Source organism: Ursus americanus, chromosome 36 (assembly GCF_024610735.1).
Source record: "Ursus americanus isolate L20-20 chromosome 36, mUrsAme1.1.p, whole genome shotgun sequence".
Lineage (NCBI taxonomy): Eukaryota > Metazoa > Chordata > Mammalia > Carnivora > Ursidae > Ursus > Ursus americanus.
This window is the reverse complement of record NC_142162.1, coordinates 11,160,152-11,187,935: the sequence shown is the minus strand read 5'-3', so window position 1 is coordinate 11,187,935 and position 27,784 is coordinate 11,160,152. Positions and strand designations below refer to the sequence as shown.

At 35.5% G+C, this 27,784-nt stretch overlaps 1 protein-coding gene across 4 annotated transcripts in view; it reads right to left on the bottom strand.

Annotated features, from left to right (window-relative positions):
• TEX9 (testis expressed 9) overlaps positions 1-27,784 on the bottom strand; it is a 202,807-nt gene that overhangs the window by 153,720 nt on the left and 21,303 nt on the right. For all 4 annotated transcript variants that reach the window (XM_087859191.1, XM_087859192.1, XM_087859193.1 and 1 more), the window contains exon 2: positions 26,940-26,974. The gene's annotated coding sequence lies outside the window, so the exon portion shown is untranslated. The remainder of the gene's footprint in view (positions 1-26,939; positions 26,975-27,784) is intronic.

The window sequence follows — 27,784 nt, the reverse complement described above, 5'->3', positions numbered from 1 at the left end:
TGAGATTTTTCTTGCTTCTTGAGGTAGGCCTGTATTGCTACATACTTCTCTCTTAGGACTGCTTTTGCTGCATCCCAGAGGTTTTAGAATCTCATCTTTTCATTTTCATTTGTTTCCATGTATTTTTTAAATTTCTTCTTTAATTTTCTGATTGACCCATTCATTCTTTAGTAGGGTGTTCTTTAACCTCTGTTTTTGGTCTTTCCAATTTTTTTCTTGTAGTTGACTTCAATTTCATAGCATTGTGTTTGGAAAATATGCATGGTATGATCTCAATCTGTTTGTATTTGTTGAGGCCTGATTTGTGACCCAGCATGTGATTTATTCTGGAGAATGTCCCATGTGCACTTGAAAAGAATGTGTATTCTGCTGTTTTAGGATGGAATGCTCTGAATATGTCTGTTAAGTCCACCTGGTCCAGTGTGTCATTCAAAGTCATTGTTTCCTTGTTGATTTTCTGCTTAGATGATCTATTCATTGCTGTAAGTGGGGTATTAAAGTTCCCTAGTATTATTGTATTATTATCAATGAGTTCATTTATGTTTGTTATTAATTGATTTATATATTTGGCTGTTCCCAAGTTGGGGGCATAAATATTTATAATTTTAGGTCTTCTTTTTGGACTTACCCCTTTATAATGATATAGTGCCCTTCTTGATCTCTTATTACAGTCTTTGGTTTAAAATCTAGTTTGACTGATATAAGTATGGCTACTCTGGCTTTCTTTTGACTTCTATTTGCATGATAAATGTTTCTCCATCCCCTCACTTTCAATCTGCAGGTGTCTTTGGTCTAAAATGAACCTCTTGTAGGCAGCATATAGATGGATCTTTTTTTTTTTTAATTCATTCTTACACCTATGTCTTTCGATTAGAGCATTTAGTTCATTTTCATTCAGAAAAATTATTGATAGATATGAATTTAATGCCATTTTATTACTGCTTTATCATTGTTTCTGGAGATTTTCTGTTTCTAGTCTGTCACTTTTCATCTTTCTTACCTACTCAAAGAGTCCCCTTTATTATTTCTTACAGGGCTGGTTTAGTGGTTATGAACCTCTTCAGTTTTTGTTTGTCTGGGAAACTCCTTATCTCTTTTATTCTGAATGATAGATTTGCTGGATAGAGTATTCTTGGCTGTAGATTTTTCCTATTCAGCATGTTGAGTATATCATGCCACTTTCTTCTGGCCTGGCAAGTTTCTGTGGAGATTTACTGCTAATCTTATTTGTCTTTCCTTGTAAGTTAGGGACCTCTTTTGTCTTGCTGCTTTTAAGATTTTTTCTTTATCTCTGTATTTTGCAAATCTAACTGCAATATGTCTTAGTTTTGGCCTGCTTTTGTTGATTTTGATGGGAGTGCTCTGTGCCTCCTGGATTTGGAAGTTTGTTTCCTTCTCCACATTAGGGAAGTTTTCAGCTATAATGTCCTCAAATAAACCTTCTGCCCCCTTTTCTTCTTTCTTCTTCTTCTGGGACTCCTATGATATGGATGTTATTGTTTCATGGAGTCACTAGGTTCCCTAAGTCTACTTCAATAATGTAAGATTTTTCTTTCTCTCTTTTGATCAGCTTCCTTACTCTCCATAATTCTATTTTCTATATCACTTATTCTTTCTTTTGCTTCTTCCATCCTTCCTTGTGGTCACTGCATCTGATCAGTTTTGAATCTCAGTTATTGCATTTTTCTTTCCAGCCGAATTAGCTTTAAGCTCTTTTATCTCTGTGGTAAGGGACTCCCGGTGCCTTCTATGCTTTTCTCAAGCCCAGCTAGTATCCTTATGATTGATGCTTTAAATTCTGGATCAGGCATATTATTTATATCTGTTTTGGTTAGATTCCTGGCCATGACCTTATATTTTTCTTTTTGGGGGGGATGAACTCCTCTGTCTTGGCATTTTATCTAGATCTCTGTCTTCATCTCTGTGTTAGGAAAGCCTGTTGTGTTTCCTGCTCCTGAGAGTAATGGCTCTATGAAAAGGTCATACAGAATCCAGACAGCCTGGTGCTTCAGGAATTGTCTCTGGTGTATGGTGCATGTGTTATGGCTCCTCTATCCCTCAGGTCAGTCCTCCACAGAGTTTCCCCTTGCCTGCATTAAGTAGTGTTTGGACCTTGGCTAGAGTGTGGTGAGTTTTAACTAGGTGTGCTCTGGTCTGCTTGTTAAAAGAGACCTGATGCTATTTCCACTAGAGCTGAAGCTTAGTAGGACTTTATGGTCAGTAGATATGATGCATGCAGGAGTTTATGCTGGTCTTCTAGGGGAGGGGTCCATTGCACTGATTCTCAGGCACACTTGCCCAAGAAAAGCATTACCAGCAGAGCAGAGAGGTGGAGGGGGAGTGGGGCTTGGTGTGAGCAATTTAGGCAGCCAGTGTTGGCACGGTGCTATTTACTGAAGTTAGTTTATGCTGAGGGGTGAGAGAAGGAAATGGTATAAGCCAGCTCCTTTGTCCAGAGAGGGAGAGGGAAGTTCATGCTTGCTGCTGTCAGGGAAGTGCTCCCAGAAGAGCTAACAGATTCTGCTCATGTGTCCCAGGTGTTCCTCAGATTGCTACTCACACACTGTCTATTTCTGGGTAGCTTGCCCTCCTGGAGAAGTACAGTGCACCTTGGGCTCTATCCCAGCCAGACTAGCTGAGTTTTAAAGTTTCAAACATTAGGGACCTGGTGTGTAGGGACCTACAGTGGTCTCCTGGGGGAAGGTCTCGCTGCACTGGGATTGATTTTGGTTTGACCCAGAGGGACAGCTGCACTAGAGCTCAAGAGTGTAGAATTTGGAGCAAAGCACACTAGACAGCCAGTATCTGCATTAGCCACCCTCAGTAGGTGTCTCTGTGCCTATGAGGAGGGGTGGGGGAGAGAAATGTCACCGACAGGTTCCTTTGTTCCTGGAGAGGCAATGCCACCTCTCTCAGATGTGCTCCAAGAAGGGGGAACCATCTTCCCCAGTGCATCTCAAGAGATCCTCAGATCATGCTGTCTGTCCCCCAGGTTACCTGCCTGCCTTCTCTTCAGGAGCACTGCAGTGTCCTCATGGCTCTATACCAGCCACACCACAGACCTCTAACACGCAGTCCTTGAGCCCTGCTGATTGAAGAACTCATGAAAATCAGCCCCTCCCATTTTCCCAGTCAATGGCTTTGGGGAAGTGTTTTCCTCGTGCAATTCCCTGTGTGCTCCTCTCTCACTCTCTCTGCTACCTGGGCTCTCTCCCTTCTGCAGCACCTGCGATAAGTTTTTCTCCCATACCACATCTCCACACCTCTGTGTGCGGTCTCCTCTCTCCCACCAGTTATGTAGATTTTCTGTCAGTTCTCAGATCAATTTCTTGGGTATTCAGAATGATTTAATATTTATCTAGCTGTGCTTGTGATGAGACAACCCTAGGGTTCTCCTATTACTCTCCATCTTAGCTCCTCAAGCTCCCTAATTTTCTTCTAAGAGTTTTATGGTTTCAGGTCTTATATTTAAGTCTTTAATCCATTTTGAGTTCATTTTTGTGATTGGTACACAATTGGGGTCCAATTTCATTCATATGCATGTGAATGCCCAGTTTTCCAACACTATTTTTTGAAAAGATTATCCATTCCCCATTGAACATTCTTGACTTTTTTGTCAAATAGTTGATTATATGTGCATGGTTTATTTCTGGGCTCTTGATTTTTTTTTTAAGATTTTATTTATTTAACAGAGAGAGGGAGACAGCCAGCGAGAGAGGGAACACAATCAGGTGGAGTGGGAGAGGAAGAAACAGGCTCCCAGCAGAGGAGCCCGATGTGGGGCTCGATCCCAGACTGCTGGGATCACGCCCTGAGCCGAAGGCAGACGCTTAACAACTGAGCCACCCAGGCGCCCCTGGGCTCTTGATTCTGTTCCATTGGTTTATGTGTCTATTTTTATGCCAGTGCTATATTGTTTTAATTACTATAGCTTTGTAATATAGTTTGACATCAGGAAGTTGATGCCTCCAACTTTGTTCTCCTTTCTCAAGATTGCTTTGGTTATCAGAATCTTTTGTGATTCCATACGTATTTTAGAATTTTTTTCTATTTCTATGAAAAAAAATGCCATTGGAATTCAGACAGCGATTTTTGATAGGGATTGCGTTGACTCTGTAGATCGCCCTGGGTAGCATGCACATTTTACAAGAATTCTTCTGATCCATGAACACTGAACATCTTTACATTTATGTATGTCTCCTTCAATTTTTTATCTATGTCTCATAACTTTCAGTGTTCAGATTCTTGATTAAATTTATTTAATCCTTCTGTGTTGTGTATTACTAAGTATTTTATTATTTCTGATGTGATTATAAATGAGATTTATTTCTTTTTCAGACAGTTCATTGTTAGTGTACAGTAACACAACTGATGTTTGTATGTTGATTTTTTTAAACGTAGCTTTCCTGAATTTGTTGATTAAATCTGTTTTTTGGTCGCATCTTTAGGGTTTTCTATATGTAAGATCATGTCATCTGAAAACAGAGACAATTTTACTAAATTCCTTTCTGACTTGGATGCCTTTTGTTTCTTTTTCTTACTTAATTGCTCTTTCTGGACTTTCAGTACTATCTTGAATAGGAGTGCTGATAGTATTCTTGTCTTATTCCTGATCCTTGAAGAAAAGCTTTCAAATTCTCAACACTGAGTATGATGTGGACTTGTCATATATGGCCTTTATTATGTTGAGGTATGTCCCTTCCATACATAATTTGTTATGAGTTTTTATCATAAAAGGATGTTGAACTCTGTCAAATACTTTTTCTGCATCTATTGAGGTGATCATATGATTTTTATCCTTCATTTTATTAATGTGATGTATCACACTTAATGATTTGCTTATGTTGAACCATCCTTGCATCCCAGGGATAAAGCCCACTTGATCATGGTGTGTGATCCTTCTAATGTGTAGCTAAATTCAGTCTCCTAGCATTTTACTGAGAATTTTTACATCTATATTCATCAGAGATATTGGCCTATAATGTTATTTTTTTGTAGTGTCTTTACCTAGCTTTGGTGTCAGCATAATGCTGGCCTTATAAAATGAGATTGGGAATGTTCATTCCTCTTCAACATTTTAGAAGAGAAGGATTGGCATTAATTCTTCTTTAAGTGTTTGGTAGAACTCACCAGTGAAGCAATCTGGTCCTGGGCTTTTCTTTGTTGAGAGGCTTTTGATTACTGATTCAGTCTCCTTATTCATTATTGGTCTGTTCAGATTTTCTATTTCTTCATGAGTCAGTCTTGCATGTCTCCAGGAATTTATCCATTTTTTCTTGGTTGTCTAATTTGTTGGCTTTTACTTGTTTGTACTAGTCTCTTATGATCCTTTATACAGTAGTTCCCCCTTATCTGCCATCTCACCTTCTCTGGTTTCAGGTTCCTGCAGTCAACTGTGGTCTGGAAGCAGATGATCCGCCTCCTGACGTATCATCAGAAGGTCAATAGTAGCCTACTGTTACATCATAATGCCTACATCGTTCATCTCATTCATTTCACCATGTAGGTATTTTATCATCTCATCTCATCACAAGAAGGATAAGTACAGTACAGTAAGATATATTGAGAGAAAGAAAAAGGGACTACATTACCATAACTTTTATTACAATGTATTGTTACAATTTTTCTATTTTATTATTAGTTATTGTTAATCTCTGACTGTGCCTAATTTGTACATTTAACTTTATCATAGTATATATATATAGGAAAAAACATAGCATATATAGGATTCAATTGAATATCAATATAAGTCTTGGTATTTTACCAAATTTGTAACAATGCTATCAAATTAATTGTGATTTCCCCCCTCTCCAGGTTTACGTTGGTCTCTTAATTGTAATTGCGGTTTTTCTTTGGGGATGAATAGAAGTTTTAAATGTTCACATAATTAAATATTTACTATTTTTTCCATTGCTTTTCAGTTGTCTCCTTCCAAAAGTTTGAAAAATATTCACTGCTATTTTTTCTGTTTTGATTTGTTTTTATATATTTAACTCAAACCATCTGGGATTTATTTTGATGTTTGATGTGAGGTGAGAATCTACATGATTATTTTCCCCAAAATGCTAAATTATTGCTCCAAATTGAATAACGCCTATTTTTCCATTGATTAGTGATATATTCTTTGTATTGATTTCATACTATATTCAAATTTATTTCTGGGATACTTGGTGCCACCAACAGAGTCTTCATTCCCTACTATTTAAAAGTGTTTATAACTGTATAATAGGCTTTAATACTCTATGACTAATATTTACCAGATGGATTTCAAAGGTATATTTGTTGCTTTTCTTCTAGAAATATTTTCAGTGAGAATTATTCACTGATTATGTTCAAAACACAGTAATAAGGTTTTAGAAATTATAACAGCACAACATGGGCACAGAAATAATGCAAGTGATATTGAAGGGTGTAACACAAACAGAAAAGACACCCCCTCCCCTGCCATGCACTGTGTCCCCTTCAACAAGGGCCACTGTTAAGACTTTTTGGTTGTATTGTTCCAGAAATTGTCCATGCATATATTTTTAAGAACATACATAGTGTCTATTCCCTTACCCCCAATTTTTACATAGCTTGGTTTATACTACACATTCAGTTCTCAATCTTGTTTTTTCACTTTACTTTTCATGATAGCAGTATACTCCTTATTCAGAAAGAATTTTTAAAATAACGTGAAGTTCCAAAATATCCCATTGAAGTTTTGTCTGGAATTACATCAAATCCTACACACACTAACAAGCATTTTGAATTTCTTTTACTTCCTCAGCCATCAAGTGCTTCCTCTTGTTCCTTGGTCTTGCTTAGGAATTTACCTTAGATAGAAAGAATGCCCTCATGTACTTCAGGTCCTTTTTGCATGCCTCTCCATCTTGGTAACTTTCAACAACCTTTTCAGTATTAGCTTGTGATATTTTCTCCTGAAAACCTTTTATTTGCATTTTTTTCTTGTATCTAGTTCCTTAATAAAGTCATATTAATTCTACAGTTTTTGGAAATTCCAATGAAATGTCTTGATGTCTACTAATATAAATTGCAAATGGTGAGAGTTTATCTATTTCTGCTTTATCTTTATTGCACAAACAGAACTTCCAGTGCAATATTGAGTAATAATAGTGATAGTGGACACCCTGATACTGTGTCTACTTTGAATAAATATGTCTTTCCTCTTTTGTTTTTAAATATTATGTCTACCAGTGGTTTGAAATATGTACTCTCTTAAATGTTAAGGAAGTGACTGTCTAGTCCTATTATTTTAGAGACTATGAAAGATATTGATTTTTTTAATGCCCTTTTGGTATCTGTTGAGATACCAAACACCTGAGAATCATTGCAACAGGCCCCTCCCCCAGAAGATCAGCAAGAACATCCAGCTAAGACCAAGTTTACCAATCATAGGGAACTGCAAACTTCAGCATTAGGGGAAAATAGTATATAGAATTCATGTTTTTATTTTCCCCACAACTCTTTAGCCTTTCAATTTAAATTTTATTCTCTTTTCTTTTTCAAGGAATTGTGATTTTTTATATGACTTATTTATATAACATAGTACCAAAAAAGTTCCCTAATGTTGAATCTGGATTGCTTTTCTGAGATAAAATCCCTTTGGTTCTGGTAGACTGAAATACATATTATTGCCTTTTCCTTCTCACACTTTGTTTAGCTTTTTTTTTTTTTTTGTAAATAAAGTTAGTAATATCTTTTATATGATTTGAGAAAAGTCCCTCAGAATAAAAGACCATCAACATTTAGAAGGTAGGTAGTCTCTACTTATGACAGAAATGCTTTATATTATAAATGAAAAACTGATATTCTGATAGATAAAAACAGCATCCTATGAATTTGATTAGCAGGACCCATATCATCTCATTTTTCCTAGGTGAATCAAATCCCTCAACCTGTAGTTCTTCGAAGTGGATACTGTATTGGGGCAGAAATATTAAGTAATAGCCATGAGAACCAACTGGAAAAAGTCAGCACACCAATTCTCACTACAAGTTCCTAGGTCAAAGAACTTATTTTCAAAGTGCAAAAAATATAACAAAATAGATACCAGAGATTTCTTTTGCTTTTAAGTTGTTTTGATTATCTGAGGGTTTGAACTTATATGTCAACCTATTAACAAATATCTTTATGGGGATTTTCTTTTCATTTGCCTTAGTTTCTATTTTTCCCATTTCCATTTTGTAAGACAAACGTCTTTTAAGGCATATCAAGATTTAGTAATATCAAGATTATATTCCAAAATAACAGCACTTTTATAACTCGGAAGGCAATATGCAAGTAACTCTAAGGTCATTCAATCTCTTCAATACAAGGTTTCTATCACGTACAGTAACTTTCTTACCAATCATTGGAAAAAAAAAATCACTACACCACTTCTGAACTTATTAAGTTCCTCTGAAGCTATAAAGCCCAATTTTGCTTTAGCTTCTGGTTCATGTAATGATAACCCAATACAAATCTTAGGTTGAAATTACTTAAGCAGATCTATGCCAGGCATTAGTTATTCATCTGGTTTGTAATAACACTGTTTTTTTAGAATTAATGCTCACTCTTAAGCATAAAATCTGGGTCGAGAATTTAAATGATTCAGCCAGGGACTGAAAGATGTGGAAGTCATTCCCAGCTACACTGATTCTATTATGCTCCTCTTCAGATGACCTTCTTCAGGATGTCAATTCTCTGAAATTAAAAGTATCCTAATGGAGTTATGTTATTTTGTACCTGTCTTGTGGATGTGGTTTTGTTTTTTTACCAATCTGTTTGAAAATGGCCAGAATAGGCATAACCTTGCCTTTACTGGTAGTAACCACATCGTACATACATTATATAGCTTGGCTCATGTAACTTATTTCTTATGCAACAGAAATTACAACTATAATTGCCCTTCCAATCTTTGCCTTTGGGTAGAGTGTTCTGAAAATAGAAGGAGCGCTATTCCTCTGGCAAAATTATTCCTGCATAAGAACATATATATTCCTTGGACTTTCCAAGATGGCAGAGGAGTAGGAGACCTTAGTTTTGTCTGGTCCCAGGAATTCAGCTAGATAGCTATCAAATCATTCTGAACACCTGTAAACTCAACCGGAGATTGAAGAAAAGAATTACTGGAATTCTACAGATAGAAAAGTGACCACTTTCTGCAAGGTAGGAGATGCGGAGAAGTGAATCCAAGGCAATATATTGGAATATAAACCCCGGTGGGGGGTGGGGCGTCCATCAGCCAGCTATCAGAAGGTGATATAGCAGTAGAATGCAAAATCGGACCTTTAAGAAATCTGCTCTGGTGAGGGTCATCCCTGCCTGAAAGACACTCAGGTGGCAAAGCGGAGCAGAATCCCTGGGGTCACAGAAAGAACAGGGGTGCCTGAGTGTGGCAGAGTTCCCAGGCATCAGAGCGGAGAAGCCGGCCACAATCAGCAAGCCCAGGAATGGGCTCTCAGCTTGGGGTTGCCATAAATCACGAACCCTGGCATGGTCGAGTGATCACTCTCTGAGCAGGGTCCCAGCAAGTGGCAGAACCGCAGTGAGACCCCTCCTTCCTCCCCCAGGAGGAGCAGAACTGGTGTGTGCAGGAGTCTGCAAGGCTTGGAGACTTGAAGTGGGGTCGCATGCCTAAGATAGAAACGATTGGTCACAGGCCGGGTGAGCACGGAGTGTGGATGGAGACCAGGGAGACAGGAGTGATTGACTGCTCTTCCCTGAGGGCTCACTGAGGAGTGGGGTCCCAACCCTTTGACTGGGGTGGGACACTGGGAGGCAGAAAGGCTGCCATTTTCATTCTCATCCTCTAAAGCTGTGTGGAAAGCCTTCAAGGAGCAAAAGCCACGGGGAGCAATCCAGAGCAGCTTAATTAGCCTGGCCCCCTGGCAAGGGTGGTGCAATTCAACCCAGGGCAAAAACACCTAAGAATCATTGCAACAGGCCCCTCCCCAGAAGATCAGCAAGAACATCCAGCTAAGACCAAGTTTACCAATCATAGAGAACTGCAAAATTTCAGCATTAGGGGAAAATAGTATATAGAATTCATGTTTTTATTTTCCCCACACCTCTTTAGCCTTTCAATTTAAATTTTATTCTCTTTCCTTTTTCAAGGAATTTCTTATTTTATCAACTTTTTTTAAAAATCTTTTTTAATTTTCATTTTTACAGTTATATTCTATTCTTTCATTATATTTAATTTTATTTTTGTGTATATATATATATATATATATATATATATATATATATATATATATTCTTTCTTTACAATTTTGGGATGCAGTTTCTTCTAAAAAACAGACCAAAATACACCCAAGATATAGTGTATTGCTCTGTTCTCTTCACCTGTCTGTTCATATTCGTTTTTTTCTTTTAATTTTCATTTTTACAGTTACATTCTATCCTTCCATTATATTTAATTTTACTTTTGTACATATATAAGTTTTCCTTTCTTTACAATTTTGGGACCTAGTTTTTTCACAAACAAACCAAAATACACACAGGATTCAGTGTATTGCTCTGTTCTGTTCACCTGTCTGATTATATTCTCTCTCTTTAAAAAAATTTTTTTCCATTTCGGGTCTTTTCTGATTTGTTTAGTGTATATTTCTCTGGGGTCGTTATTGCCAGTTTAGTATTTTGTTCTCTCATTCATCTATTCTTCTCTGGATAGAATGACAAGATGGGAAAACTCACCTCAGAAAAAGAGAACAAGAGGCAGTACTGACTGCCACAGACCTAATCAGCATGGATATAAATAAACCAGAACTAGAGTTCAAAATAACGATTATAAAGATACTAGCTGGGCTTGAAATAAAGCACAGAAGACACTAGAGAATCCCTTTCTGGAGAAATAAAAGATCTAAAACCTAATCAAATTGAAATCAAAAAGGCTATTAATGAGATGCAATTAAAAAAATGGAGGCTCTAACTGCTAGGATAAATGAGGCAGAAGAGAGAATTAGTGATATAGAAGACAAAACAATGGAGAATAAAGAAGCTGAGAAAAGGAGAGATAAACAACTACTGGATCACAAGGGGAGAATTCAAGAGATAAGTGATACCATAAAGTAAAACGGTATTAGGATAATTGGGATCCCAGAAGAAGAGGAAGGGTGGGGTGCAGAAGGTTATTGGAGCAAATTATAGTTGAGAACTTCCCTAATCTGGGGAGGAAAACAGGCATCAAAATCCAGGAGGCACAGAAAAACCCTCTCAAATCAATAAACGTAGGTCAAAAACCTAGACATATAATAGTGTAGCTTGCAAATCTCAGAAACAAAGAGAAAATCCTGAAAGCAGCTCAGGACAAGAGGTTTATAACCTACAAGGTTAAAACATTAGACAGGCAGCAGACCTATCCACAGAGACCTGACAGGCCAGAAAAGACTGGCATGATATATTCAGGGTGCTAAATGAGAAAAATATGCAGCCAAGAATACTTTATCCAGCAAGGCTGTCATTCAAAATAGAAGGAGAGATAAAAAGCTTCCAGGACAAACAGAAACTAAAAGAATTTGTGATCACTAAACCAGCCCTGCAAGGAATATTAAAGTGGATCCTTCAAGCAAAGGGAGAGCCCAAAAGTAACACAGACCAGAAAGAACAAAGACAATATACAGAAAGAGTTTACAGGTAATACACTGGCACTAAATTCATATCTTTCAATAGTTGCCCTGAATGTAAATGGGCTAAATGCCCCAATCAAAAGACACAGGATATCAAATTGGAGAGAAAAGCAAAACCCATTGATATGATATCTGCAAGAGATTCCTTTTAGATCTAAAGACACCTCCAGATTGAAAATGAGGGGGTGGAAAAACCATTTTTCATGCCAATGGACATCAAAAGAAAGCTGGGGTAGCAATGCTTATATCAGACAAATTAGATTTTAAACTAAAGACTGTAATAAGAGATGAAGAAGGACACTATATCATAATTAAAGGGTCTATCCAACAAGATCTAACAAAGGGAAATACTGCTCCTAACACTGGAGAAGCCAATTATATAACCAATTAATAACAAAATTAAAGAAACACATTGATAATAATACAATAATAATAGGGGACTTTAACACCCCACTCACTGCAATGGACAGATCATCTAAGCAGAAAGTCAAGAAGGAAATAAGGGCTTTGAATGACACACTTGACCAGATGGACTTCACAGATATATTCAGAGCATTGCATCCTAAAACAACAGAAGACACATTCTTCTTGAGTACACATGGAACATTTTCCAGAATACACCACAGCCTGGGTCACAAATCAGGTCTCAACTGTTACCAAAAGACTGGGATCATTCTCTGCATATTTTCACACCACAATGCTTTGAAACTGAAACTCAGTCACACGAGGAAAGTTGGAAAGAACTCAAATACATGGAGGCTAAAGAGCATCCTACTAAAGAATGAATGCATCAACCAGGAAATTAAAGATGAATTAGAAAAGTTCATGGAAACAAATGAAAATGGAAACACTACTGTTCAAAACCTTTGGGATGCAGCAAAAGCAGTCCTAAGAAGGAAGTATATAGCAATACAAGTCTTTCTCAAGAAACAAGAAAGGTCTCAAGCTAACCTTACACCTAAAGGAGCTGGAGAAAGAACAGCAAATAAAGCCTAAACCCATCAGGAGAAGAGAATTAATATCGATTAGAGCAGAAATCAATGAACCAGAAGAACCAAAAGAACAGTAGAACAGATCATTGAAACTAGGAGGTGGTTCTTTGAAAGAATTAATAAAATTGACAAACTCTGACCAGGCTTATCAAAAAGAGAAAGGATCCAAATAAATAAAATCTTGAATGGAAGAGAAGAGATCACAACCAACACCAAGGAAATACAAACAATTATAAGAACATATTATGAGCAACTATATGATGACAAATTGGGCAATCTGGAAGAAATGAATACATTCCTAGAGATGTATAAACTACCAAAGCTGAAACAGAAAGAAATAGAAAACCTGAACAGACCCATAACCAGCAAGGAAAATGAAGCAGTAATCAAAAATCTCCCAACAAACAAGAGTCCAGAGTGGGATAACTTCCCAGGGGAATTCTACCAAACATTTAAAGAAGAATTAATACCTATTTTTCTGAAGCTCTTTCAAAAAATAGAAATGGAAGGAAAACTTTCAAACTCTTTCTATGAGGCCAGCATTACCTTGATCCCAAAACCAGACAAAGACCCCACCAAAAAGGAGAATTACAGACCAATATCCCTGATGAATATGGATGCAAAAGTTCTCACCAAGATACTAGCCAAGAGGATCCAACAATACATTAAAAGAATTATTCACCATGACCAAGTGGGATTTATTCCTGGGCTGCAAGGGTGGTTTAACAACTGCAAATCAATCAATGTGATACACTACATTAATAAAAGGACAAGAACCATACGACACTCTCAATAAATGCAGAAAAAGCATTTGACAAAGTACAGCATCCTTTCTTAATTAAAACTCTTCATAGTGTAGGGATAGAGGGAGCATACTTCAATATCATAAAAGCCATACACACAAAGCCCACAGCAAATATCATTCTCAATGGGAAAAAAATGAGAGCTTTTCCCCTAAGGTCAGGAACATGACAGGGATGTCCACCCTTACCACTGTTGTTCAACATAATACTAGAAGTTCTAGCCTCAGCAATCAGACAACAAAAAGAAAGGCATCTGAGTCGGCAAACAAGAAGTCAAAATCTCACTGTTTACAGATGCCATGCTACTCTGTGGAAAAAGCAAAAGACTACACCAAAATTGTTAGAACTCATACAGGAATTCAGCAAAGTGGCAGGATATAAAATCAATGTACAGAAATCAGTTGTATTTCTATACACTAACAATGAGACAGAAGAAAGAGAAATTAAGGAGTCAATCCCATTTACAATTACACCCCAAACCGTAAGATATCTAGGAATAAACCTAACCAAAGAGGCAAAGGATCCGTGCTCTGAAAACTGTAAAACACTCATGAAAGAAATTGAGAAAGACACAAAGAAATGGAAAAATGTTCCATGATCATGGATTGGAAGAACAAATATTGTTAAAATGTCTATGCTCCCTAGAGCAATCTATATATTCAACGCAATCCCTATCAAAATACCATTGACATTTTTCACAGAGCTGGAACAAATAATCCTAAAATTTGTATGGAACCAGAAAAGACCCTGAATAGCCAAAGGAATGTGGAAAAAGAAAACCAAAGCTGGTGGCACTGCAATTCTGGACTTCAAGTTCTATTACAAAGCTGTAATCATCAAGACGGTATGGTACTGGCACAAAAACAGACACATAGATCAATGGAGCAGAACAGAGAACCAGAAATGGACCCTCAACTCTGTGGTTAACTAATCTTCAACAAAGCAGGAAAGAATATACAATGGAAAAAGACAGCCACATGCAGAAGAATGAAACTGGACCATTTTCTTACACCATACACAAAAATGGACTCAAAATGGATGAAAGACCTACATGTGAGACAGGAATCCCATTAAAATCTTAGAGGAGAACACAGGCAGTAACCTCTGTGACCTCGGCTGCAGCAACTTCTTGCTAGACACATGTCCAAAGGCAAGGGAAACAAAGGCAAAAATGAACTATGGGGACTTCATCAAGATAAAAAGTATCTGCACAGCAAAGGAAACAGTCAACAAAACCAAAAGACAACAGAATGGGAGAAGATATTTGCAAATGACATATCAGATAAAGGGCTAGTATCCAAAATCTATAAAGAACTTATCAAACTCAACACCCAAAGAACAAATAATCCAATCAAGAAATGGGCAGAAGACATGAACAGACATTTCTGCAAAGAAGACATACAAATGGACAACAGACACATGAAAAAGTGCTCCCCATCACTCAGCATCAGGGAATAGAATCACAATGAGATACCACCTCACACCAGTCAGAATGGCTAAAATTAACAAATCAGGAAATGACAGATGGTGGCGAGGATGCAGAGAAAGGGGAACCCTCCTATACTGTTGGTGGGAATGAAAGCTGGTGTAGCCATTCTGGAAAACAGTATGGAGATTCCTCAAAACTGAAAATAGAGCTACCCTATGACCCAGCAATTGCACTACTAGGTATCTGCCACAAAGATACAAATGTAGTGTTCCAAAGGGGCACTTGCACCCCAATGTTCATAGCAGCAATGACCAGAATAGCCAAATTATGGAAAGAGCCCAGATGTCCACTGACATGTGAATGGATAAAGAAGATTATATGCATGCACACACACAATGGAATATTACACAGCCATCAATAATGAAATCTTGCCATTTGCAATGACATGGAGGGAACTAGTGTGTATTATGGTAAGCGAAATAATCAGAGAAAGACAATCATCATATGATCTCACTCATGTGGAATTTAAGAAACAAAACAAAGGATCATAAGGTAAGGTAAGAAAAATGAAAGAAGACGAAATCAGAGAGGGAGGCAAACCGTAAGAGACTCTTAATCATAGGAAACAAAGTAAGTGTTGCTGGAGGGGAGGAGGTGGGGGGATGGGGTAACTGGGTGATGGACATTCAGGAGGGCACATGATGTAATGAACACTGGGTATTATATAAGACCGATGAATCACTGAGGTCTACCTCTGAAATTAATAATATACTACATGTTAATTAATTGAATTTAAATTTTAAAAAAGGAAATAGGATTATAAAAAATAAAACTATCAACAATAGGAATAGGATGGAATTTCTTCCAGTAAATGGCATCTTAAAAAGATTTTACTTACTTATTTGAGAGAGAGAGCAAGAGCAGGGTGAAGGGCAGAGGGAGAACAAGACTTCTTGCTGAGTGGGGAGCGCAATGCAGGGCTCAATCCTGGGACTCTGGGATTGTGACCTGAGTCGAAGGCAGATGCTTAACCAACTGAGCCACGCAGGCACCCCTGATAAATCGTATCTTAAAAAATAGCTAATATCATACATTATAATGAGACAGTATTTCCCTCTAAGTTCAGAAACAAGGCAAGGATGTCTTCCCTAATCACTTCTTTTGTTGGATTGCAGACCTACATGTAAAATCTAAAGCCATGGAACTTCTAGAAAAAAAAATCATTGGAGAATATCTTCACAATCGTAAGTAAGCTAAGATTTCATAAAGAGAAAAGGGAAAACACTAAGAATTTTTTAAGATAAATTACAATTTTAACTTTTGCAAAAGTAAAATTGTTCAGGACGACCTACCATTAAGAAAATAACAGCAAAGCCATATGAAAGAAAATATTCACAACATACATTTAAGAATGGACTTGTCTGCTCCCCAAAAATAAAAAGATAAAATGAGAAACAAATTTGAACTGAGGTTTCAGAAAGAAAGATGTATAAATTTCCAGTAAGCCTAAGATTTCATACTCAGCATCATTAGTCATCAGGGAAATGCAAAATTTAAAATCACATCTACCCACATAACTAAAATGAAAAATATTGGTGACACCAAATGTTGGAGATGATGCAGAGCAAGAGAGGAAAAAAATGCGACCCATGGGTTAAAATCCATTTGTCGCCCCTTTTTTATAAAGTTCTATTAGAACACAGCCCTGCCCATTTATTTATGTATTTTCTGTGGATGCTTCCACACTGCAATAGCAGAACTGAGTGATTACAACAGAGACTGTACGGCCCACAATACTAGGATATTTACTTGATATCCCTTTATAGAAAAACATCGCTGACCCATGACAGAACCCTCATAATAATCTCATTGTAGTTTGGCAGATAAAATGCTACAAACGATTTGGAAAACTAGTTTATAATTTCATAAAAAGCTATATCTATGCTACAACTCAGCAACGCACCACCGAGCATTTATTCAAGATGGAAACATACATCCACATTAGGCTTTGTGCAAGAATGATCATTAAAATGTTATTCATTTTAGCCAAAAACTACAAAAAGTCCAGGTATCTATCAACAGGAGATTGGAAAAACACTGTGGTATATTCATTTGATAGAACGTTTCTCAGCAACATAAAAAAACAAACTACCGAAATATGTAGCAATCTCAAAAACCTAATGTTGTGTCAAAAAAAGAAGACACAAAATGCATATTTACATGAATTCTAGACAAAGCAAATTCACATATGGTGACAGAATTCACTGTTTGCTTTGATATGGGGATGTATTACCTTGCAAAGGGCACAGGTAACTCTGGAGTGATGGAAATTTTCTGTCTTGTTCGTGGTAAAGATTACACAGATCTAAGCATTTGTGTAAATGGTTTAAATTGTATGCTTAAAATTGGAAAAAAAAAGAACATATATATTTTTTTCAAGGCTTACACAGTATGAGAGTTTAACAAAAAAGAAATAATATCTTCTATTTCTCTAATACAAAGTCACTTCCAATAAGGCCAGCTAAAGTTGTTAGCAAGGATCGTGGGGGAAAAATGTTTCAAAATTATCTCTTAATCTTTATAGTCATACTACATCTTCTGCTCTTTTGTATATAAACTTAATATTTCTGAGAAGTTTGCTTCACATTAATAAAATTGTTAAGAAAAATGTTCCGATATTTAGAAATAAGGCAAAAGCATGACTACGTACCATTTTCATGTCACTCAAGCACTAATGGCTCTGTCCAAGGATTATTTAACTAAATTAAGGGGATTTTACTTTTGTTTGACTTACTATTTGTTCTTAATTAGGGACTACATTCTGTAAAATTAGGCTTTAACTTTAAATTTCTCTCTGGAATTAAGGTAACTCTGATGGTTATGGTTTCCTTACCCTGTAGGACATTAACTAGTTTGTATCTGTTAGCAAATTCATTTCAGCTCTCTTTTCACTGGATAACTATCTATTCGAATTCTCCCATGAACCAGCTTTATCTCTTCATGGTTTTCTCAATAATGAGTTAAGAAATCCTTGATCATGCCCACTATAATATTTGTATAAGAAACAAGTCTTGGGGCGCCTGGGTGGCTCAGTCTTTAAGCGTCTGCCTCCCGCTCAGGGCATGATCCCGGCACTCTGGGATCGAGCCCCACATCAGGCTCCTCCGCTGTGAGCCTGCTTCTTCCTCTCCTACTCCCCCTGCTTGTGTTCCCTCTCTCGCTGGCTGTCTATCTCTGTCAAATAAATAAATAAAATCTTAAAAAAAAAAAAAAGAAACAAGTCTTAATTTTTAAACAACTGTACTTTGACAATTCTTACTTTTAACACACAGTTCATTTTTAAGACCAAAGACCCCTGGATGTTATTCTCCCCTCAGCTCTTCTCAACAAAATATGAAGCCAGGTGGCTTCAAATACCATAAAACATGAGAAAACTATAAACCCCTGAAGCATATTTCCAAATGCAAACATCAATTAGAGCAGTTTTTAAAATTCCTGTCATGGTAAGCACATGTGCAGATTTTTTCCCCTTAAATATATATATTTACACACACACACACACACACACACACACACACACACACACACACACAATTTATGGGTAGAATTTAATAGGCTGCATCAGGCCAATGTTCCAAATGCAACAATTAGGGGAAAAAATGGATAAATGACAGCATTTTTTAAGACATCAGAGTGATGTGGATGCCGAAAGGACTGGATAATATTCCAGAATGGGGAGAAATATTTGTAATAAGTTTACGTTGGCAAGCAATTTCTTCTTTGGGGGAGCTAGCTAATTCTGGGTTTGGATTAAAGATTGGACTTGGTGCTAGTAGAGGGCATAACATGGGTGAAAGAAAAACCAGTGGATCTTTTGGTGGTTGCTGAGGTTGGCACAACAGGTTGGAAATCTGAGGAGCTCAAACAAATACTAATCAAAAGAAAGATGGATCATATGGTAATTCTATTTTTAATTTTTGAGGAACGTCCATAACTGTTTTGCACAATGGCTGCACTAGTTTGCATTCCCACCAACAGTGCACAAGGGTTCCTTTTGCTCCAAATCCTCATCAACACTTGTTATTTCTTGTGTTGTTCATTTTAGTCATTCTGACAGGTGTGACGTGGTATTTCATTGTGGTTTTGATTTGCATTTCCTCAATGATGAGTGAATTTGAACATCTTTTCATGTGTCTGTTGGCCATCTGTTGGCCATCTATATGTCTTCTTTGGAAAAATGTCTATTCATGTCTTCTGATCATTTTTAATTATATTTGGTTTTTTGGTGTTGAGTTGTGTAAGTTCTTTATATATTTTGGATATTAACCCTTTATTGGATATATCATTTGCAAATATCTTCTTCCATTTGTAGATTGTCTTTTTGTTTTGTTGATGGTTTCCTTTGCTGTGCTTTTTATTTTGGTGCAGCATTATTTACAATAGCCAAGATACGCAAGCAACCCAAGTGTACATCCATGGATGAATGGATAAAGATACACACACACACTGGAATATTACTGAGCTACAGAAAAGAAAGAAATCTTACCATTTGCAAAAACATGGATGGATCAAGAGGGTATAATGCTAAGTTAAATACATCAGTCAGAGAAAGACAAATAACATATGATTTCACTCATATGTGGAATTTAAGAAACAAAACAGAAAAAAGAGATGGACAAAAAACCAAACTTTTAAATAGAGAGGACAAACTAGAGGTTGCTAGAAGAGAGGCTGGTGAGGGAATAGGTGAAATAGGTGAAGAAAATTAAGAGTACACTTGTGATAAGCCCTGAGTAGCATATAGAATTGTTGAATCATTATATTGTACACCTGAAACTAATATGACAATGTATGTTAATTATATTTGAATTTTTAAAAGTAAATAAAATGTTTAAAAAAGAAAGTTGGAGTGGTAATTTTAATATCAGAAAATTGGACTTCAGAACAGGAATATTTCTGGGAAAAAGAGAAAAATTATGTAATAACAGAAGGCTCAGTTCACCAAGAATATTTATCACAAAAATGATAAAAGTACATCCATAAAAGAATCTTTAGAATACGGGAAACAAAATCTGAGAGAATCGAAAAAATACAGACATATCCAAAATTATGGTTGGCAATTTCAATATTTTTCTCTGTAATCTATAAAAATATTAGACCAAAAATCAATACAAAATTAGAAGACTTGAACATTATCAACCAATTTGACCTACTTAATATTCATAGAACACTCCACCCACCATAGCAGATTAGTCATCTTTTCAAGAAAATATGAAACATTTGCCAAGAGAAACGATATTCTGGGCCAAAAAACAAAACACACTTAAAAGATTTAAAGTAATATAAAATATGTTTTCTCATCATAACAATAAAAGTACAAAGAAAGATTTTGGAAAACATCTTCTACTTGGAATTGATAAAAACTCTTCTAAATAATCAATAGATTGAAGAAGATCTTGCAAGAAAATCAGAAAACATTTGCAACTGAATGAAAGTGAAAATACAGTATATTAAAACTATGAGTGCAAATACCACTGTCCTTAGAGGGAAATTTTTAGCATTAATGCTCGTATTAGAAAATAAGAAAGATCTCAGATCAATGACTTAAGCTTTTAATAAAGTAGAAAATTTACATGGAAAGGCAGAGGAGCTAGTACAATAAAAACAAAATTGTAAAGAAGAAAATTGGAGGACTCTTCCTACATGGTATCAAGATTTACTGTAAATAACCAAGTAACATGGACAGTATAATATTGGTGAAAGGATAAACGTGTAACTCAATGAAGCCAAATGGTATAGAAATAGACCCTCACATATGTAACCAATTGATTTTCAACAAAATTGCAAAGGCAATTCAATAAAGAATCAATCATCTTTTCCACAAATAGGGTGGAAAAGTGGGATATCCACTTGAAAAACAAGACAAAACAAAACTTTAATCCATGACGCAGACCACACACAAAAAACTTAGTCAAATGAATTATTGATATATGGAAAATCTAAAATTATAACACTATTACAATAAAATGCAGGATAAAGCCTTCATGTCCTTAGACCATGCAAATGTCCCATAGATTTCTCCGTCAACATTTCGTGAACCATAAGAGAAAAAATTGATATTTTCCATCAAAATTTAAAATGTCAGCTCTCCAAAAGACCATGATAATAAAATAAAAAGATAAATGACAGACTGGGAGAAAACTATTTGAAAAACACGTATCAGCTAAAGGTCTCATGTCCTAAATATATAAAGAATTCTTAAAACTCAATAAGAAGAAAACAAATAACCCAGGAAAAACACTTAGTGAAAGATTTGAACAGATACAAAACAGACATGTATTACAAATAAGCACATATAAAGATATTCTATATTAGCAATCCTTAAGAAAATGTGAATTAAAACCACAATGAAATTCCACTACACATCTATTGGAATGGCAAACAAAAAACTTGACAATACCAAAGGCTGATGAAGCTGTGAAATTATTCAATAATACATTATTGGTGGTAATCAAAAAATGGTATAACTACTTTGGAAATGAGTGTTCAGTTTCTTATCACTTTAAATGTATAGTAATCTGATTCCCAGGTATTTACCAAGTAAAAATGAAAACATGTTCACACAAAAACCTGTACACAAATGTTTATAGTTACATTATTCAAAGTCACCAGAAATTGGAAATTAGTCAAACACATTATTCATAACAGCTTAAAAGTGGAAACAACTCAAATAACTTTCATCTGGTAAATGGATAAATAAACTGGTATGTTCGTGTAATGAAATACTACACAGCAATAAAAAAGAACAAATGACTTATACAACAACACGAATGAATCTGAAATGCATAATGCTAAATCACAGAAGCCAAACTTAAAATGATATATATGATTCCACTTCTATGACATTCTATAAAAGAAGCCAGTGGTTGCCAGAGCATGAGGGTAAGGGGAAGTGGTAGCTTCAAAGAAGCACAAGCAAATTTGGGGGATGGCATTGCAACGTACCTTGATTGTGATGGTAGTTTCACAACTTGGTGCATTTGTCAAAACTCATAAAATTATATAGTAAAAATTATGAATTTTACTATATGGAAATTATTTCTCAATAAGCCTGAATTTAAGAAAAGCTGATACAGGAAGTAATATAAAATAATGACATAATAATAAAAAAAAGAAAAGAGAAAGAGAAAGAAAGGATAAGAGGGGAAAAAACAAAAAGGATAAGCAGGATGGTAAACTCAAAGTTACTTATATGAGTAATTACATGAAGCGCAAATGGACTAAACAGTCCCAAATCAAAGGCAAAGATTTTCAGACTGGATTTAAAAAAACAACTCAAGTATATGTTGTTATGCTTGAAATATAAGCACACAGATTGAAAGCAAAAGAATGGAAATGATAGACAAGCAAACAGTAACCTAAAAAAAAGCTTGTGTGGTTATATTAATATCAAAGTTACCTTTAAGGCAAGAAGTGACCACAGATAAAGGGTGGCATTTCCTAAAGATAAAAAGGGCAATTCAACAGGAAGACACAACAATCCGAAATTTTTATGTCTGTTTTGACATAGTTTCAAACAATGAATGTAAACATTAATAGAAGAGTAAAGGAGAAGTAAAACCCTAATCATAGTTTAATATATCTACTTCTGGGGGCTCCTGGGTGGCGCAGTCATTAAGCGTCTGCCTTCGGCTCACGGTGTGATCCCAGCGTTCTGGGATTGAGCCCCACGTCAGGCTCCTCTGCTAGGAGCCTGCTTCTTCCTCTCCCACTCCCCCTGCTTGTGTTCTCTCTCTCGCTGGCTGTCTCTATCTCTGTCAAATAAATAAATAAAATCTTTAAAATATATATCTCTATCTCTATCTATCTATCTATCTAATCTATCTATCTATCTACTTCTGGTGTATTAGACCCCATAGAATGACTAGATAACAAAAATCATAAATTATATAGAAATCTGAACAAAATTATTGACAAATTTGATCTACTTCATATATAAATATATTTATATTAAATATATATATTAAATATGATATATATCACTACACCCAGCATCTGCAGAAAGCATATTCCAGTACAGATGAAATATTTACCATAATATACTGTCTGCTATGCATAAAAGAAGTCTGAACAAACTTCAAAAAATTAAAATCATATAGGGAACTTCTTGGACCATGGTGAAATGAAACTAGAAATCAATGAAAAGATAACTAAAAAATCTGAAAATATTTGGAAATTAAGCAGTGTTCTAAGTAACCCAGTAGTCAAGAAAGCACAATGACAATTAGATAACAAAAATTCAGTGTATTAAAATTCATGGGATATGCAGTGTGTGCTATTTATTATTTTTTGCCTCTCAGCTCCAAAGTCCACTTATTTGCCAGCTTTGTGTAAACAGGTATCGGCCCTTTAAATATTTTTCCTTGCTGGCTGGAACTTTGTCATTAGAGGGCACTGGAAACACATTGCAGGGGGGAAACAGTTTTTGCTTCCTCATTCTGGTATGCTTGCTGGGGAAGCTTCTCCAAGACACATTACTTTCCCCAGCACTAGGCTTCTGCAGTTCACAATGGCCAGCAGCTTTCCCTGGACCTCCCTTGGGCAGCTTTGTAGCAAAGTGCCTGCTGCGAAGGTTCCCTGGCACCTCAGAGGGTGGATTTCCAGCACACTTTACCAATATGGTGTCATAAGACCTCTGCCATTCAGTGAGCCACAGAAGCCTACAGCAAGGCCAGGATCTCAGGCCTTGAGAGGACCTCTCTCTTGGGTGTGCTATCTCAGCTCTAGGGGTAGAAGTTGTAGAATCTTCTTTACTTTTTGCTGACCAACCCATCATTACCCCAATCCACTGGTACAGTTAATAATTCTTTATGTTAAACTTTTTCAAATTACTGTGTGTTTTCTCTTTCCTGATTGGACCTATTGATTCCCTTAAAGATTTATTTATTTATTTATTTATTTATTTATTTATTTATTTATTTATTATTTATTTTAGAGAGTGTGAGCAGGTGGAGGGACAGAGGGAGACGGAAAGAATCCTCAAGTAGACTCCCCATTGAGCACAGAGCCCCAAGCAGGGCTTGATCCCAGGACTCTAAGATCATGACCTGAGCTGAAATCAAGAGTCAGACACTCAACTAACTGACTGGGCCACCCAAGTGCCCCTGGAAGACTTTCTTTAAAATCACAATTTATCTAAATTGACACAAGAAAAATCAGAAAAAAATCTAAATAGTTGTTAAATATGTTAAATCTATAATTAAAAACCTATCTCCAAAGAAAATGTCAAGCCTAAAGGTCTTTACTGGTGAATTCTTGGAACATTTAAGAAAGAAATGGTACTAATGTTGCACAACCTCTTCAAGGAATAGAGAGAGAACATTTATTTATAACTCATTTTATGAGGGCAGCATAAATCTGATACAAAAATAAAACAAGAAAATTACAGAACAATATTTACTAACAGACACACAAATTAGAGCAAAATATTAGAAAATCAAACCCAGAGAATATGTTAAAAGATAATATGTCATGACCAAATTGGCTTATTCTAGGAATAAAAAAATTTTTGAATTTTGAAAGTTAGTCAGTATAATTCACCTCATTAAGGTAATGAAAGTGAAAATAATATAATTACCTCAACAGATGCAAAAAGGCATCCAATTAAATTAACCACTAGCTCATGATAAAAACTCTCAGCAAACTAGGAATAGAAGAAAACTTCTTTAATGTGATCAAATTTATATATAAAAAGACTAGTGTAACATATTTAATGGTGAAATGTTCTGTGCTTTCTCCCTGAGTTCAGGAACAACTCAGGTACATTTGTTTTTATTCTACTAATCCTTTTATTACTTCACTAATCAGGTCCTAGTTAGTACAACAAGGCAAGAAAAAAGAATTAAATGGTATAAAGATTGGAAAGGAGCCAGTAAAACTGTCATTCCAGGTGATATTATTGTAAATAATAGGAAAACTCAAAAGAACATATATACTATTGGAGTTAATAAATGATTTAAGCTGTCAATATATAAATATCTGTTATATTTCTATATATTTGAAAAGATAGTAAAATAAATTTTAGAAACAATATCATTAACAATAGTTTTGGAAAACCTCAAATATCTCAGGAATGAATCTGATGAAGGATGCAAGATCACTAAACTGAAAACTATTAAACATTGCAGGGAAAAATTAAAGATGACCTAAATAAGTGGATAGCTATACCATATCCATGGATCGGGAGACTTAATATTGTAAAGATGTTAATTCTCCTCAAATTAATTTATTGATTCAGTGCAATATCAATCAAGATCCCAGCAGGTTTTTCTGTGGAAATTTTTAAGGGGATACTAAAATTTATATGTAAATGCAAACAGCCTGTAATAGCCAAGGAATCAGGTTGAAGAAATTATTGGAGGATTTACATTATCAGATATCGAGACTTAGCATAAAGTGATGATATTTAAGATAGTGGGATATATGCAATGACAGATAAATTGACTAGTGGAACAAAAAAAAAGAGTCCAGAAATAGACCCACATATATATAGTAAGCTGATGTACAACAAAGGTGCCATTGCAACTTTATGGTAATAAGATTTTTTTTCAATAAGTGATGCTGGAGCAACTGGATAATTCATATGGGACAAACAGACCTTAACACTATTTTACACCACTTAGAAAAATTAATTTCAGTTGGATTACAGACCTAATATAAAAGGAAATCAGTAATTTTCTAGAACAGGGGTTGATGAATTTTTTAAAGGCCAGACAGTCAATATTTTTGACTATGGGGGGGCATAGTCTCGTTAGCAACTACACAACCCTGCTGTTCTAGCACAAAAGAATCCTTAGACAATATATAAATGAATGGGAATGGTTGTGTTCCAATAAAAAATAAATTTATAAAAACTTGTGCCAGACCACATAGGCCATAATTTGCTGACCCCTGTTTTAGAAGATAATGCAGAAGAATTTTATGACCTTGGGGTAGGCAGTGATTTCTTAAATAAGACCCCCCCAGAAAAACATGAATCATAAAGTTAAAGTTCAGAAATTCTATTTCTGAAAAGACAGCATTAAAAGAAATGGCAAGACACAGCCTAAAATGAGATATTCATGATATATAAGCATATGTATCTGTGTATGTATATATACACATATCATATATACAGCATGTGTATCCAACAAATCACTCATAGCAATAACATCTGAAGAACACTTACAAATAGAGAAGAAAAAGATAAATAACTCAATGAAGATAAACAGCTCAAACAAAATGAGCAATAAACCTAGGGAGACATTTTGCAGAGCAGACTACTAAGCATGGACATAAGAATCTGAAAAGATGTACTTTATGATCAGTCATCAGGGAAATGCAAATAAAAATAAAGCCATAATAAAATATCAGTACACACTCAGCATGGCTAAAATTAAAAAGACACAATATGAAGTGGTGGCCAGGATATGGAGCAACCAGAACTGGAACTTTCATATATTACCAATGAGAGTATAAATTGTTACAACCACTGTGAATCACTGAGGTCTACTAAAGCCTCCCTTATGACTCGACAGTTCCAACACTTAGTATATAAGAGAAAATGCATGAATATGTCACACAAAAGGCATGTACAAAACTATCATAGCAGTTTTCTTCATAATAGCCCTAAACCGGAAATAACTCAAATGTCTATCAACAGTAGAACGAATAAACTGCGGCAGAATAGAATACTACAAGCAGTTACAAAGAACTGATAACATGGATGAGTATAACAGACATGATACTAAACAAAAAGAAAACCCCAGGCACAAAACTAGAACGAACTGTATTTCAGGCAGACAAAATAATCTACGGTGATGGGCACAATGGAGGAGCACAGTGCAGCATTCTGGGTGCCAATATTCTACATCTTGATTTAGATAGTGCTTACAAGAGTAATACATATGTAAAAATTCATTGGGCTATATATTTACAATTTGTGCACGTTAGTTTCAGTATGTCAAAACTCAAAAACAATTTTCTTAAATCACAGAAATTGCATAAATATATTTTCACTGATTCAAACAACACTGAAAGGCATAGAGTAAAATGTTAATCCTACCTTCATTTCTTGCTCCCCCATTCCTGCCGTCCTCCCTAAAGAAAATAATCAAATGAGCTTACTTCCAAATCAATTTCTACGCATTTACATGCATAAATATATGCCAATGTACAGTAACATTAAAAAAATACACATTCATGCTTCACAATAATTTCATAATTTTATTTTTATCCTAAAAATACATCTCAAGCTCTTTCTATGTCTAACGCAGATCAGTCTCCTTTTTTTTTTTTAAAGCTACACAATGTTCGTAGTATCAAGGTAACATAATTCCATAATTTTACAACTAGTGGAAATTTAGATTATTCCTATTTTTTCACTATTCAAAACCTTGCTGCATCAAGCACCCTGAAGTTTTCTTTGTGCACACAAACGAGTATTTTGTGGTACTAAAACTGTAGAAACAAAATTGCTGAGCAAAAGAAACTGTAAAGTAAAAGTTTTGGTAAATTCTGCCAAATTGCTTTCTCAGAAAGACTTACAAATTACATTCTGACCAGGTGTATGTAAAAATACCTGATTCCTCAAATCTTTATAAACACTAAATATTATCGACCTTTTTTTAAAGTTTTTATTTAAATTCTAGTTAGTTAACATACAGCGTAATACTAGTTTCAGGTACACATAAATATTATCAATCTTTTGCCAGTTCTAAGAATAAAAGAAAAAAAAGCAATTCACTGTTACTTTAAATTACATGTCTTAAGTTAGACAAAGACAAATATCAAATGATCTTACTTGCACATCAAAACTAAAAAACAAAACAAAAATCAAAACAGAACCATAAATCAGAGAAAGAACTGACGGTTGTCAGAAGGGGGGGATGGGCAAAATGGGTGAAGGGG